The sequence below is a fragment of the Eleginops maclovinus genome, chromosome 8, assembly GCF_036324505.1.
Source record: "Eleginops maclovinus isolate JMC-PN-2008 ecotype Puerto Natales chromosome 8, JC_Emac_rtc_rv5, whole genome shotgun sequence".
Taxonomy (NCBI): Eukaryota; Metazoa; Chordata; class Actinopteri; order Perciformes; family Eleginopidae; genus Eleginops; species Eleginops maclovinus.
Genome location: NC_086356.1, coordinates 9,390,980 through 9,404,405, shown reverse-complemented (window position 1 = coordinate 9,404,405; position 13,426 = coordinate 9,390,980).

The window sequence follows — 13,426 nt, the reverse complement described above, 5'->3', positions numbered from 1 at the left end:
CTCTCTGTGTATGCATACATTTCTTCCTCATCTCCCAAGTAAAAAGCTCCCCCCCGCCCTTCCTTCTCTCGCCTCCCCCCTCCTGCATTTTTCATAGAAAAGGTTGGTTTGGGAAACACACCCCTATCCTCCTCTCTCTCTCTCTCTCTCTCTCTCTCTCTCTCTCTCTCTCTCTCTCTCTCTCTCTCTCTCTCTCGTTCTACTCCCTCTACTCCCTCCCTGTCTTCCAAGCCGGGCCCAACCCAGATCCCCATTCTCTCCCTTTGTCATTCATCTGGCCTCATCCTTTCACTGCCAGGATAAAAGAGCCCGGTGCATTGTGGGTAGGCTCAGTTTAAAGAAGGGTCCCCTCCCCTGTGTGTGTTGTGGGAGAGCTGGTTTTATGTTACCCCCACACACTCAAAATCTTTCCAACACACACTCCTCTCTTGTGCTCTCTTTCCAAGCTCTACGCTGCAATTCAGCTCGCTGCTAACAACCTGCTTTTTGCACACACTTGAATGTGTCTTTCAATCATCAGTTTATAATCATTCCCTCAAATAATCTTTCACACCACTAACTTTCCCATAAGCAGTGTACCTCTACTTAAAAAAGACTTTCTGAACTGTAAAAGATGAACATTCATGTCTATTTCTGTGATTTTTCTTGTAAAATATATACTTGTGATGGTGAAATGACCCTTGGTTAAACTGTTAAACCGCTCACACTTTATCTGACTGGCCATGAGTCAAAAAAGTTGAACACAATGATTCATTCTGAGCCAAGTAACACTGTGTTAGTGTTTGCATTCTCACGATGACAAACAAAAGATTTTTAACTGAAGCCTTTAATTAACATCTTCAGTCCATACTCTACATGTGACACTTATAAAGGCAGAAGACACTATTGGTTATGAGTCTCAACACTTATCTATTTGAGTTTAAAGCTCTTATTGAGTCATGTTTTCCCCATTGAAATGCTGCTTTGCGACTGAAATTGCGCGACTGTGGGAGGGTCGTGGGAAACGAGGCACTACAGTACATCTTGCTGTATGTCGAACCTGTTGATGTTGAAACCTTTGCAGGGTGTCGACCTACAGTTAGCTGCAAACGTTTGAGCAATGTTCTTTGAATAACAATTTGTGGTTTGGGAGTTTCACTTCAGTGTGATGCTGAATTTGAATTCAAAAACATGTATTCTTAGTATTGCAGCAGCTGTCTGAGCTGCTGCTGAACCATCACTGTCCTCAAATATTCTGATGCATTCGATTTATCAGAGTCAGACACAGCCATGGCAGTCCGAAGGGGCTTGCTGCTCACCCGCTTGTCCTTTCCTCTCTCCCCTCCCGGTCTCTCACTTCTGCAGGATGTTTTTGTTGAGCTGGGTTCCCTATTGTTCACACACTGAGTTGGCTGGCCTCCCAGGGCTGCTGCTGGCTGCTAGGCCCCCTAATAGGTTCTTCATGTGCTTTGGCTTTCCTTGCTCGTCTTGCTCTGGAGCAGACTGCTTTAGTGAGCCAGACAACACAAGGCATTTTGGGAGGAATTCTGCAGACATGACTGTGAGAGAAATCAGATGGAGAAATATCCAGATGACTTAACAGAGCAGCTTTAAAATGACTTTATTAAAACAGTGAACAGGCATATGCATCCAGTTACAGTCCTGTTCATGTTGTCTGTCTTTGTATTTTATACATAAATGGCATCAAATATTGTTGTTGCATCGATGTTACAGCAGCTGCAATCAAGTGCGTCTGTGTGATAATCTTCTATCTCCATTAAAAAGGCCATTGTTCTGCGTCTCATAAAATATTCATATCCATGCTTACACCCCTCATTTAAAGGGTTACACTTGATCTGTGAGTTTAACTGACCATCTTGTGATGTGTAAAATGCAGTTTAATTGGTTTCGCAACACTAGATTCCTCATTCTCTAACGGCTCCTGTACAATGGGGCGAGCTCTAATTGTGAGACTGTGCCTGACTTCCTCAAACGGCCTTCGCATTGACATGAAAGCTGTCTCATTGGGTAATAATGTAATACAAACGACCCTTCTGAATTTGTTTTTTATTTAGGACGAGAACACATACTGCATGAGGAACTTGCTGCAGGAACTTGCGGCTAAATAAAGAGGAACTAGTACAAGTGTTGAACAGTTTTTCCCATACCTACGTTTGGTTGCACCTATTAGGGCGGGAAAATGTGTGCTCTTATCATTATTATTATTATCACTTTGACCAAAATATGGGTCATCCTCCACTGCTGGTAATAGAACCAAATTATACCTACATTAATTGAATATGTTGCGCAATCAAAAGGGAAAAAATACACCACTTTCATATTTTTCACCTGATAAATTGATAATGTGAACCTGTTGGCAAACAGTTTGCCCATTTGCAGATCCAGCAACGGTAACATTCACATGCGGGTGTTTGTGTACAAAATAATGCAAATCCTAAATCCTCTTTCCTTTAATCTCTGTTTTGGTCTCCACCAACTCCTCAGAAAATATCTATGTAAACAAAGCAGCCTTGGTATGGTCGATTGGAATTTTCGTACTTTACCCAAAACTCTTTGGTGTCTCTTGCTCTGACAACATCATCTCTAGGTGACCTGACTGAGAGAAGGTAGAAAAAGCATACGTCTTAAGAGGTTATGTGTTTTTCTCTTTATTGTTGAATAGAGGTGATACAAAATGATTGAAATCTTTATTTGTGACACACTTTGGTCTTTGAATTTTTGAAGAAAACCTCTTTGTTTATAACGTACCTCTACGGGTTATCCAAAAACAGTACATTTATAATGAACTGAGGTAAATGTGGGCCACATTTAAACAACTTGTGCAGTTCAAGCCTAATGTATCAAGTCATGTCCTCACTACTAATTTCAGAGAATGGCCCACAACCACAATTTAAACCCCAATAAAGGGTATGTGTACCGTCCCATGTGTGCAGTGAAACCAGTCAGTGATGCTGCTGGATGACAGTGAGCTTGAAATCCTGCTGATACAACACTTTCTCTCCAAAAACATGTCTGTCGCTAAACACGCCCCGTGAACACCCCCTCCCCTAAAGTCTGCCTGTGAGTAAGAAGGGGAGTAAAAGGAATAAAGTGACACAGGGAGAGAGAGACAGGTGGTCAGGCCGGTCTTTTCCTTGCCCTCCGCTCCTTTTTGAACTTTTCTTTCATTCTTCCAGTTCATTCTGTGCTTCTTTCCATAGCGCTGGTGACAAGGCGCTCCATTCACTGGCTCATTCTTCCTCCCTTCCCTCCCCCTTCCATCTCCCTCACACACCCCGACCCCATCCTCCTCCCTCCCGGCTCCTTTGTCTAGCTTGCGGGGGCCTGCTTTAGCTGCTATTCACCAGCCAGACGGACCGCCATTGACTGGACCCCCCTCACCCCTCATCCCCCCCTGACATCCCTCCCTCCGACAAACACCCTCACACACACATATGCACACAGCAACCTGGTCATTCCCCACCCTATGCCCTGTATCAGGCAGCTGCTATGCTAATAGGGAGGAAGGGATGGATAGGGGGTGAGGGAGGGAGGGATGAGGAGGAGAGACAGAGCAGCCAGCCTATAGTGAAGGGACAGAGGGAGGGAGAGCAGGGAGAGTGACCCCGCTCCTCCATCTCCATAGCCATGCCAGAGCAGCAGCTCGCCTCCTGTTACACAAAGGGAGTCCCCCGGCCCTCCTCACCCCTCTCCCCCCTCCTTCCACCCCTCTGTTCCCCTCTTTCTCATTCAAATCCATTTTATACCCCAGTGGTAAAGGGAGCTGTAAGTGCAGTATGTAAAGTAACCTTACTCCTGCCCTGCGGGCGTAACCATTCAGGGTTCAATACACAGAGAGCAGCCTGTGTGTGTGTGTGTGTGTGTGTGTGTGTGTGTGTGTGTGTGTGTGTGTGTGTGTGTGTGTGTGTGTGTGTGTGTGTGTGTGTGTGTGTGTGTGTGTGTGTGTGTGTGTGTGTGTGTGTGTGTGTGTGTGTGTTTGTGTGTGTGTGTGTGACCATTCCCCTGCTTTGTTTAGAACTGCAGACCATACCTCCACACACACACACACACACACACACACACACACACACACAACTGACACCTGTCCTTGAGTCGAGTTGCATCTCCCTTCTTTCTACAAACACATTAGAGACACTGATCATTCTCACACACACACACACACACACACACACACACACACACACACACACACACACACACACACACACACACACACACACACACACACACACACACACACACACACACACACACACCAATCAATGACAGGATACTTTGTAGGACAGCAATTGTGACAGAAATGGTGAAATGTAGTCGGAAAATGAACAGATAAGACAAAACATTGTGCAACGGTGATGAACTCTACAGATATTAAATGTGTTTTGTAAAAGTTTAACTACACTTAAAATATTGTCTGTTTCACTTTAAAACAAAGGAAACAAAAGCATTGTTTTGCATTTTTTGTACCCATTGTTTTTACTTAAAAAATTTTCTCCAATTTGATAAAGAGAATGGTTAAATACCTACAGAATTATTTATACTTATAATACCATTTTATTGGGTTCACCCATTAATAGGTCTAACACTACAACGGCCCTGCAATAGAAGCTGACATAATGAAAGTTCTAACGTTCATTTCAACTGTTTAAGAAAGATTTTGAAAAATGTTGTTTTGCTTTCAGTGCATTTTATAATGAGAGATATGTTTATTCATTTGTATTTTATATATGAATTAACGCCACATACTGTGCGTTTAGGGCTCAAACTTATTTTAATGCTTGTCCAAAGATGCACTCTATATCAATGAGATAGGCAGTGCAAAAAAAAACATATAATACAATAAAAATAAAATGAGCATTTAACTTGTTACGGTTGTTTGTTTTTAATAGTGATATTGAGGCTCAGATGGGTGTCAAATACATGTTATCCACATATATTATTTTTACATTTTTATTTCTATTCTGCATGAACATAAACTTGAAAGTGTCTCAACTTGAACAATGTTCTGACTTTATAATCTCTTTTATACATTTATTTGACTGGTTATAATTCAATGCATATGGCTGTGTGTTGGCATGTTTGTGTCAGCAGCTTTTTTCTGGTAGCGTGTGTACACATCTTTCGCTGTGTTTTGGGAGGGGTTGAGGGGGTGGGGTTTGTGTTGGCAGGAAGACATTTCTCTCTCGGTCCCTCCTGTTCTGTTATTTACCCCTGTGCAGTGTGACCCTTTGCCCCATCAGGGAGGCACGTCCCATTTGACATCTGCCTGTTTGCAGGGGGAGGGAGGGGATACAAGGGGTGGGGTGCCCATATGGAGCTTCTACATCCACCCCACCCTCACCAGACCAGGCCTTCCCCCATCCGTAAAACGCACACACACACACACACACACACACACACACACACACACACACACACACACACACACACACACACACACACACACACACACACACACACACACACACACACACACCAACACCAACACCAACACCACATCTTCTATCTCCTGCTGCATGCACCCTTTGTTCCTCTGTTTGTGTGTGTGTGTGTGTGTGTGTGTGTGTGTGTGTGTGTGTGTGTGTGTGTGTGTGTGTGTGTGTGTGTGTGTGTGTGTGTGTGTGTGTGTGTGTGTGTGTGTGTGTGTGTGTGTGTGTGTGTGATGTCGTGCCATTCCAACACACTGGCCTGCTGCAATCCAGTCAGAAAAAAGCTGATATACAGATAGACATTTCTGACTATTCTGCAATGTTATGGACAGAATGTTTATTATTAATGGAGAACATAATGGCCAGATAAAGCCTGGATATGTTGCATTTGCAAAACCAGCAAGTTTTCAAATCAAACCAAATGACCAAGGTTAAAAACTATTTTCCAATGAAAGTACAATGATAAATAAACTTGGTCCTGCAGTTCCACAAAGGATAAAAACGATCAGAAATAATACATAGCACACAATAAAAGACATTCACACACACTCATGTACATCAGTGGTGTAAAGAAACTAGCTGCATTTAACATTTACTCAATTATTGTACTTAAGTACGATTTTGAGATACTTTTACTTTACTTGAGTATTTCCATGTTATGCTACTTTGTACTTCCACTACAATTCAGAGGTAAATTGTATACTTTGACTCTACTACGTTTATTTAATACCTTTACTTACTTTGCATATTTGGATTAATGATGTGAAATACAATCAACCCTTTTTATACTGTCTGCAGAATGAGTACTTTTATTTTGATACTTTAAGTATATTTTGATGCTGATACCTTGGTACTTTTAATTGAGTAACATTTTGATTGCAGGACTTTTACTTGTAACAGAGTATTACCACACTCTGGTACTTCTACTTTTACTTAAGTACAAGATCTGAGTACTTCTCCTTACTCTGATGTACATGTACACAGTTTGCATCTACATGCATACTCAGACAACATACTAACACTGGCGACCTATTGCACAAACACCACGGCCGACATTCGTACTACACAAATCCATAGATGGAGCTAGTCTTAGCTCTAGACTTAGCTAGCACTGAGAGCTTCAAAAGATGATAATCTGATCCCCAAATTGGCAACTCTTACAGTGCATCACTTCAGGCCTCCCTCTAAAGCCACTCCGCCAACAAAATAATATCATCACGAATGTTAACGGATAACATGTCTATTGTTAAAACTCACAGCTGTCTAGTTAGCAGCTAGTGGAAGTCTCCAGTGACGAACAAGGGAAGATTGTGTGAGCAGGTAGACTTGTTGGCACGATTAAAATGATTGGATGGACAGATTAACTACCTTTGCTTAAATACATAAAGGAAATCATTGTTAATTACTGTCCTATTTACTATATGCTCAAAGTACTTTTAGCCATGTGTCATTTGGATGGATAGATCAACCCACACCTAACTCCTGCTGTCTCTATGTGTTGCATGATAGGGTGTACCAATTACCTTGTATGGCTTATCCTCCTACACAATGATTCACTGTGCTGCATGCACAAAGAGCAGGCTGGCCGCAGGGCTGGATCTAGGCTAACGAGCTTGGTGGAGTTTAACTGGCCCAGTGTAACACTGACAACAAACTGTTGGTGATACTGCACTCTGTGACAGCACGTTCTCCATCAGAGCCGCTGCCTTTGTCTGACAGCCTGTTTACGATTATACCTCTTGTTAAAGGGCTTATAGTGAATTAGGTTGTTACATATTGTGACACAGCTGGCACAGCTATTTTTTCTATTACAGTGAAGAAAATGAGGCTTAAATGGCTTTGGAAATTAATCCCCATATGCATTGGCTGAATTGTTTCTTTATAGCTGGGTGATTAAGAGCATATCCCATTCTATATTTAGGTCAGGTGTAGGTAAACAGCAAGTGGAGGGGGACAGAGAAAGTATGCACTGGCATCAGAACATCCAGACTCTGTTAGAAATGACAATCAAAACCTGTTATAGCATCCTAGTGGCTTTTTCAAAGACTTTCTGTGGTGCAGCTAGAGGCTGGGGAGGCACAGCATCCCAAATCATGGCAGAAAGATGTTGCTTCTGAGTCTTAAAGGGACAGTTCACCCAAAATACTATTTTTTTGTTCTCAGACCTTTAGTGCTTTTCAACCTAGATCGTTTTGGTTTCAGTGTTATATATTATAGATATATTTGCCATAGAGATGTGTGCAAAAAACATACAATAAAAAAAAACTCAATACCAAAGTCTCTTCCAGGATTCATGACCTGGTAAGCCAGGATAATCAATACACCTTTTTTAGAGCATTTTCATAAGGGAATTATTATCTTTACTCACTTCTGACCGACCGACCGCCTTTACTGATGATTTCAACAAAAGGATCTTACTATATTGTATCATCAGTTCTGAAATAAAATAATTTACACAGGTTAATTTCTGCTAAACAATTCAACATTTTTCCTATGTTTCCTGGCAACGGTAAATGTATTCACTTGAATGTGTATGTTGTGCTGGACTGCAGTTCTGATATCTGTTTTTTTTTATATCTGAATGATAGACCTAATCAGTTTTATAAAACAAGTGAATTTGATAAAACATCTTATATAAAACAATCTAAATATATATATTTTTATAAGTGATCTTTGATGTTCTGTTGTTGTGTTGAAATACTCTCTGTACAATCCAAATGTTTAACCTTTGACACATTGTTTAGACTGTCAAGAGTCAGTCTGGCAATGTTATTTTTGGAATTGGCCCATATATGAATTCATATATCCATATATGCATACATTTGTGTGTGTGTGTGTGTGTGTGTGTGTGTGTGTGTGTGTGTGTGTGTGTGTGTGTGTGTGTGTGTGTGTGTGTGTGTGTGTGTGTGTGTGTGTGTGTGTGTGTGTGTGTGTGTGTGTGTGTGTGTGTGTGTGTGTGTGTGTGTGTGTGTGTGTGTGTGTGTGTGTGTTGTGTGTATGTGTATGTGTATGTGTGTGTATGTACATGTGTGTGTGCGTAAGTGCATGTGTGTCAGGGAGTAATTATGGAGAATAAAGGCCTGGTTGTACAGAGTGAAACTGTGGGTTTTGAAGTGAGATGGAAGATGCTTTTCTGTTTGGCTGAGCAGACTCAATGGTCCCATTCAGCCAGCCCCCTTACTGCCCATTGTCCTCCTACCACCAGCCCCACACACACACACACACACACACACACACACACACACACACACACACACACACACACACACACACACACACACACACACACACACACACACACACACACACACACACACACACACACACACACACACACACACACACACACACACACACACCCAGGACCCGGTGGAATTGGAGTGGAGGCCTGGAGGAGAAAGGGATGGAGTGAGCTCCTGCTGAATCCGAGAGCTGTTGGGGGGTTGATGTGAGGAAGAGAGGGGGTGGACAACAGGGATATAAAATATAATTGTGATGCCACAGTTACTCATTACTTTAAAAAAAGTTTTAGTACATATAATACTTCTCCAGAAACCTGGGTGTTGCAATAGTGAGTTTTTTAGTAGCAAACAAAAACTCAACTATGACAAACAGTCCTGTAATCAATTTAAGTTCATAAGCATGCCAATCCGTATTGTTTTTCAAGTATTTATTGTTGTTGTTTGATAGTTTTATCGCGATTGGTTAGTTTTTCTGCTCATTTTGTGGGCTTATTGTGTTTTCTGTTGTCTTTTCCCCCCTTTTTTTGATTGATAGTCTTATTTTTTCTTGAAATTGTGTGGAGTTCTGTGGTTTTTTACCTCTCCTGTCACATACTGTATTTCCCTTTTCATTACATGGATTTGATGCAATCTTATGTGTGTGCAAACAAACAAAAAATGTCTATTAAAAGAACTCCGTATGCAAAAAGAGTGTTTTATTCTTCATATTCATAACTGTGACGCATTAACGTGGAAAGCAACTAAATGAAAGAAATGTGATGAAACTGTATATTTAAATATTGAAATATAGAAGATTGAATGAACAAAGAAACATACAATGAAAATATTACATCGATAACTTTTCTCGAATAAATGTACTTAGTTACAATCTGCCACAGAGGGCCTGTCACTGCTGAGTGAAACACCTGTTTTGGCACATATTAATGTCCAGCTCTCCACAGTTGTCACCACCTAATGCCTTAAGTTAGACCCCTCATCCAGCAGTTAACCAGCTCCACACGGCAGTAGAAACCCTCACACAATAGTTTGTATACGAACACACATTGGTCACACAATAGTCTGGCTATGAGGAACTCGTTCGGGGGTTAATGATCGTCAGCCATTGGTGTGGAGCCCATTAGGCCATTGATCTGGCTGCGTCTTTTATGCCACCTGGGGAAAGGAATGTGCTCGCCCTGCCATTGTGTCTGTCTGTCTGCAAGTGTCACAGAGTGGTTATACAGCCCCTGTGAGTGTGTGTGTGTGTGTGTGTGTGTGTGTGTGTGTGTGTGTGTCAAAGAGAGGTCAATCAAAGCAGAACGGACCCTAGTGTCACACACTGTGCAGAGACAGTGGAGGGTTTTTAAGGTCAGCTGGTCAAGGGTCATTTGCTCTGGATTGATTTAAAACTTGAAATAGAGACAAGCAGAAAAATCACATTTGTGAACTCACACTGGCAGCTTTTGACACAAACACATTTTGATATTCTTAAACCTGACCACTGCAAGGCTCCTTAAACTTAAAGAGGTAGATAAATGATAATGCACAACTCAGCACCTTTGGCCACTACGTGAGGTGCATACATACACGGCTCACGCACAAAGGGAAGAAAAGAGCTTCATTCATAGCTGCTTCTATTAGCTGCCTGAATTTATCGCCTCTTCGTCTAAAACATCCCTCTTTAAAGACAATAAGACTTCTCCATGGGTGGAAAACAACTAATTACAAGCCCTCTTGGTGCTTTAAATTGAGCAGATTCTTTTCATCAATTCCACCTTTTAAAATAAGCACAAAAAAAGCTTTTAAATAAGTTACTCTGCATTCACCGGAGTAAAGTTTGGATCAGGCAGACTGCTTATAGTGAGTGTATTGGGCAAAAACTTGTACTTAACAGTTAATGAATAATTTATTGAATTCTTTCTATATGAATATAATGCCATCTATTTATCAATAATATAATGTAATCATATTATAAATTATTGATATAACGGCAATCAAATGCTTAAAGCTTTTACGACTAATATTTTTCAATTTGACTTTCAACACCGTCAGCCTCACATCTGCGTAAGTCACATCGAAGTAAGCATGGTTTTCTTCCTACTTTTTTTCCACGCCTCAACTTTCTTCGTACATTTTTCTGGATTCTGTGTTTTTGCTGCAAACATCTGTTGGATCTCAGACTTACTGAAATACTGAGAAGACACAGCTGGGTTTTTTTGGGGGGGAGGGTTAGCGCCTAGTCTTTAAATGTCCGGGGCCGCCAGTTGGTCTGCCATGCAATCAGAGTTGAACTTGGAGAAGGAAAGAAAGTGATGTCCAACTCAAGATGAGAGTGTGTGTGTGTGTGTGCGTGTGTGTGTGTGTGTGTGTGTGTGTGTGCGTGTGCGTGTGTGTGCGTGTGGTGTGTTCATATGTGTGGAGGTGGGGGGGGTCTTCTGTCGGCTGGACAATAGACAGTGGCAGCAGCAGCAGCAGCTGACCAGAGAATCCCTTCTTCTTTTGTCATCGTGTATAATGACGTCTCCACCACACACACTCTCTCCCTCCTTCCTTCCCTCCCTCCCTCTCCCCCATCACTACACATCCCTCCTCCCTCCCTGCTTGATTTGGCATCAAGAGACTTCTGTATGCTCTTTCTCTCTCATCCTTTTTCCTGGCATCTCTCTCCCCTGTGCACAAGTGTTCTCTATATATCATAGTCTGTGTGCATGTGTCTTTGTATGTCTGTGTTTGTGCAAGTATGTGGGTTTGTTTATATGTGTTTTGCAGCCTTTGCTCTTAAAGAATGTAACCTCTGAGACGCTTTCCAAACTCAGTAAATACCTCCACTACAGGCCATATGTTATCGGTGTGTGTCCAGCTCCCATCTGTGTGCAACCTGTGTGTATTGACGTCTGTTTCGCTTTGTACAGCATGTCCTTGCCTTCCCTCTCCTCACAGGTCTAACTTTGTTTTTCCATGCCATATTTTCTCTATCTGTTTTTGGTTTAGGTGTAGCAACAATTGTGCAACAATGTACAAATAAGACATGCTTCCAAATGTATAAATAAATAATCTCAACAAAACAAATCAAAAGTAAAAGCTACTCTGTAAATGATACTTTAGTCTAAAGTATCTCATGGTTGTGAGATGAGTATTGGGATGGATGGAGCAAATCATTTTTGGTGGAATTCCAGACATAAGTGTGGACATCACAAATGTGACAAGCCGGGCCTCCTTACTAGGCCTGCTTACTGCCTGGGTAAATGTACTAGTGAAAAGTATTTTTCCAGGAAGAAAATCCTCACACCCTCATTCATTACATTCCTTAAACTGCTAAGACAAGCCTGAGCCTAAGCAGGTGTTACAGTTAAAGGTCTGGTGAGGGCTTTAACTGAAACGTGCTTACAACAGCATGGTGGAAATCTGGAGGTCTTCAGTTTCGTTCGGACAGTAGGGGGAGTATTCTGTATTGTGAGGAAGGATGGAGGTCTGGTTTTCTCCTTTGAACGGTGCCTGAATGTTAAAGATATACTATGTCCACAAATTGACCGTTTGTATATCAATTACTCACCCGGGTTACTTTAAGTTCTTGTAGAATCTTTTGTTTTTCTCGCATTCCTCAGTGATGAACAAAGAATTAAAAAATGAAGGACTGTAAATGACTTGACGTGTGCCTGTGTAAGACAAAGAAAAGAGGCAAAACTCTATACAAACATCCATTTAGAAACGTTTTCACAGTTACTGCAAAATACTTACCATGAATTGTGATGAAGTAATTCTGGTGGACTTAAGATGGTTTGCCAAGCTAGAAAAAGCAAGACACTTAGCTGATGTGAGGAACCAGCTGAAGCATGCTGGGATTTTTTCCTGCCAAACATGTGTTTAACTCAGCCTGCAAAGTTCTGCATACTTGAAGTTATCGCTTCCTCTCTCTCTTCATGGGAACTTGCTCTTTCTCCTCTCCTGAAAGGCAAACTGAAGTGTGTCAATACAGTCTCTCAGTTTTTGTGTGTGTGTGTGTGTGTGTGTGTGTGTGTGTGTGTGTGTGTGTGTGTGTGTGTGTGTGTGTGTGTGTGTGTGTGTGTGTGTGTGTGTGTGTGTGTGTGTGTGTGTGTGTTTGGTTGCACCAGGTGATATGGCCTGGTACGGAAGGTCACTGCTGTGATGTCACTACCCCTTCCTTTCCGGATATTCCCAGCATTCTCCTGCCAGCAGCCGGGAACTCTGGGAAATAAGAGCAGGAAGCCTGGCTCCTTCGAGAGAAGTGGGGGGGGGGGTATTATTATTAATATTATTAACTTATTTTTAACATTGAACGTCCTTGTATACTTTTATTCTATGTTATTTTGTTATTTTAATAATTAAATCCTGTTTGTTCTGCCTCTTTTATATGTTCTTATATAGTGTGTTACTATTTCGTATAAGGAAGCCTCATTTAATACACGACTAAAAACACTAGGAAAATCTTGAAAACTCCTTTATAAGGAGATCTGATACTCAAAAATGCTTACTTGAATTGTAAAGAATAAGTGTTTCACATGATGTCTTATTTCATATGTCTTGTTTGTTATAAAGTTGCTTTAAAATTGTTGCAATATTAAGCAATTTATTTTCCATAGAAAGAAACACTGAAAACAAACGTGAGAGGAGGGAGCTGTTGTTTATCTTTAGTGTCTTTTAGTGTATTTCAGATTTTATGAAATACATGTGGATCATCTGTAAATAGAGCAATGTCGCCCCCTCCTGACTTTCTCCACTCAATGCAAAACAAAGTAAAATGTGGCAACGTAGAGT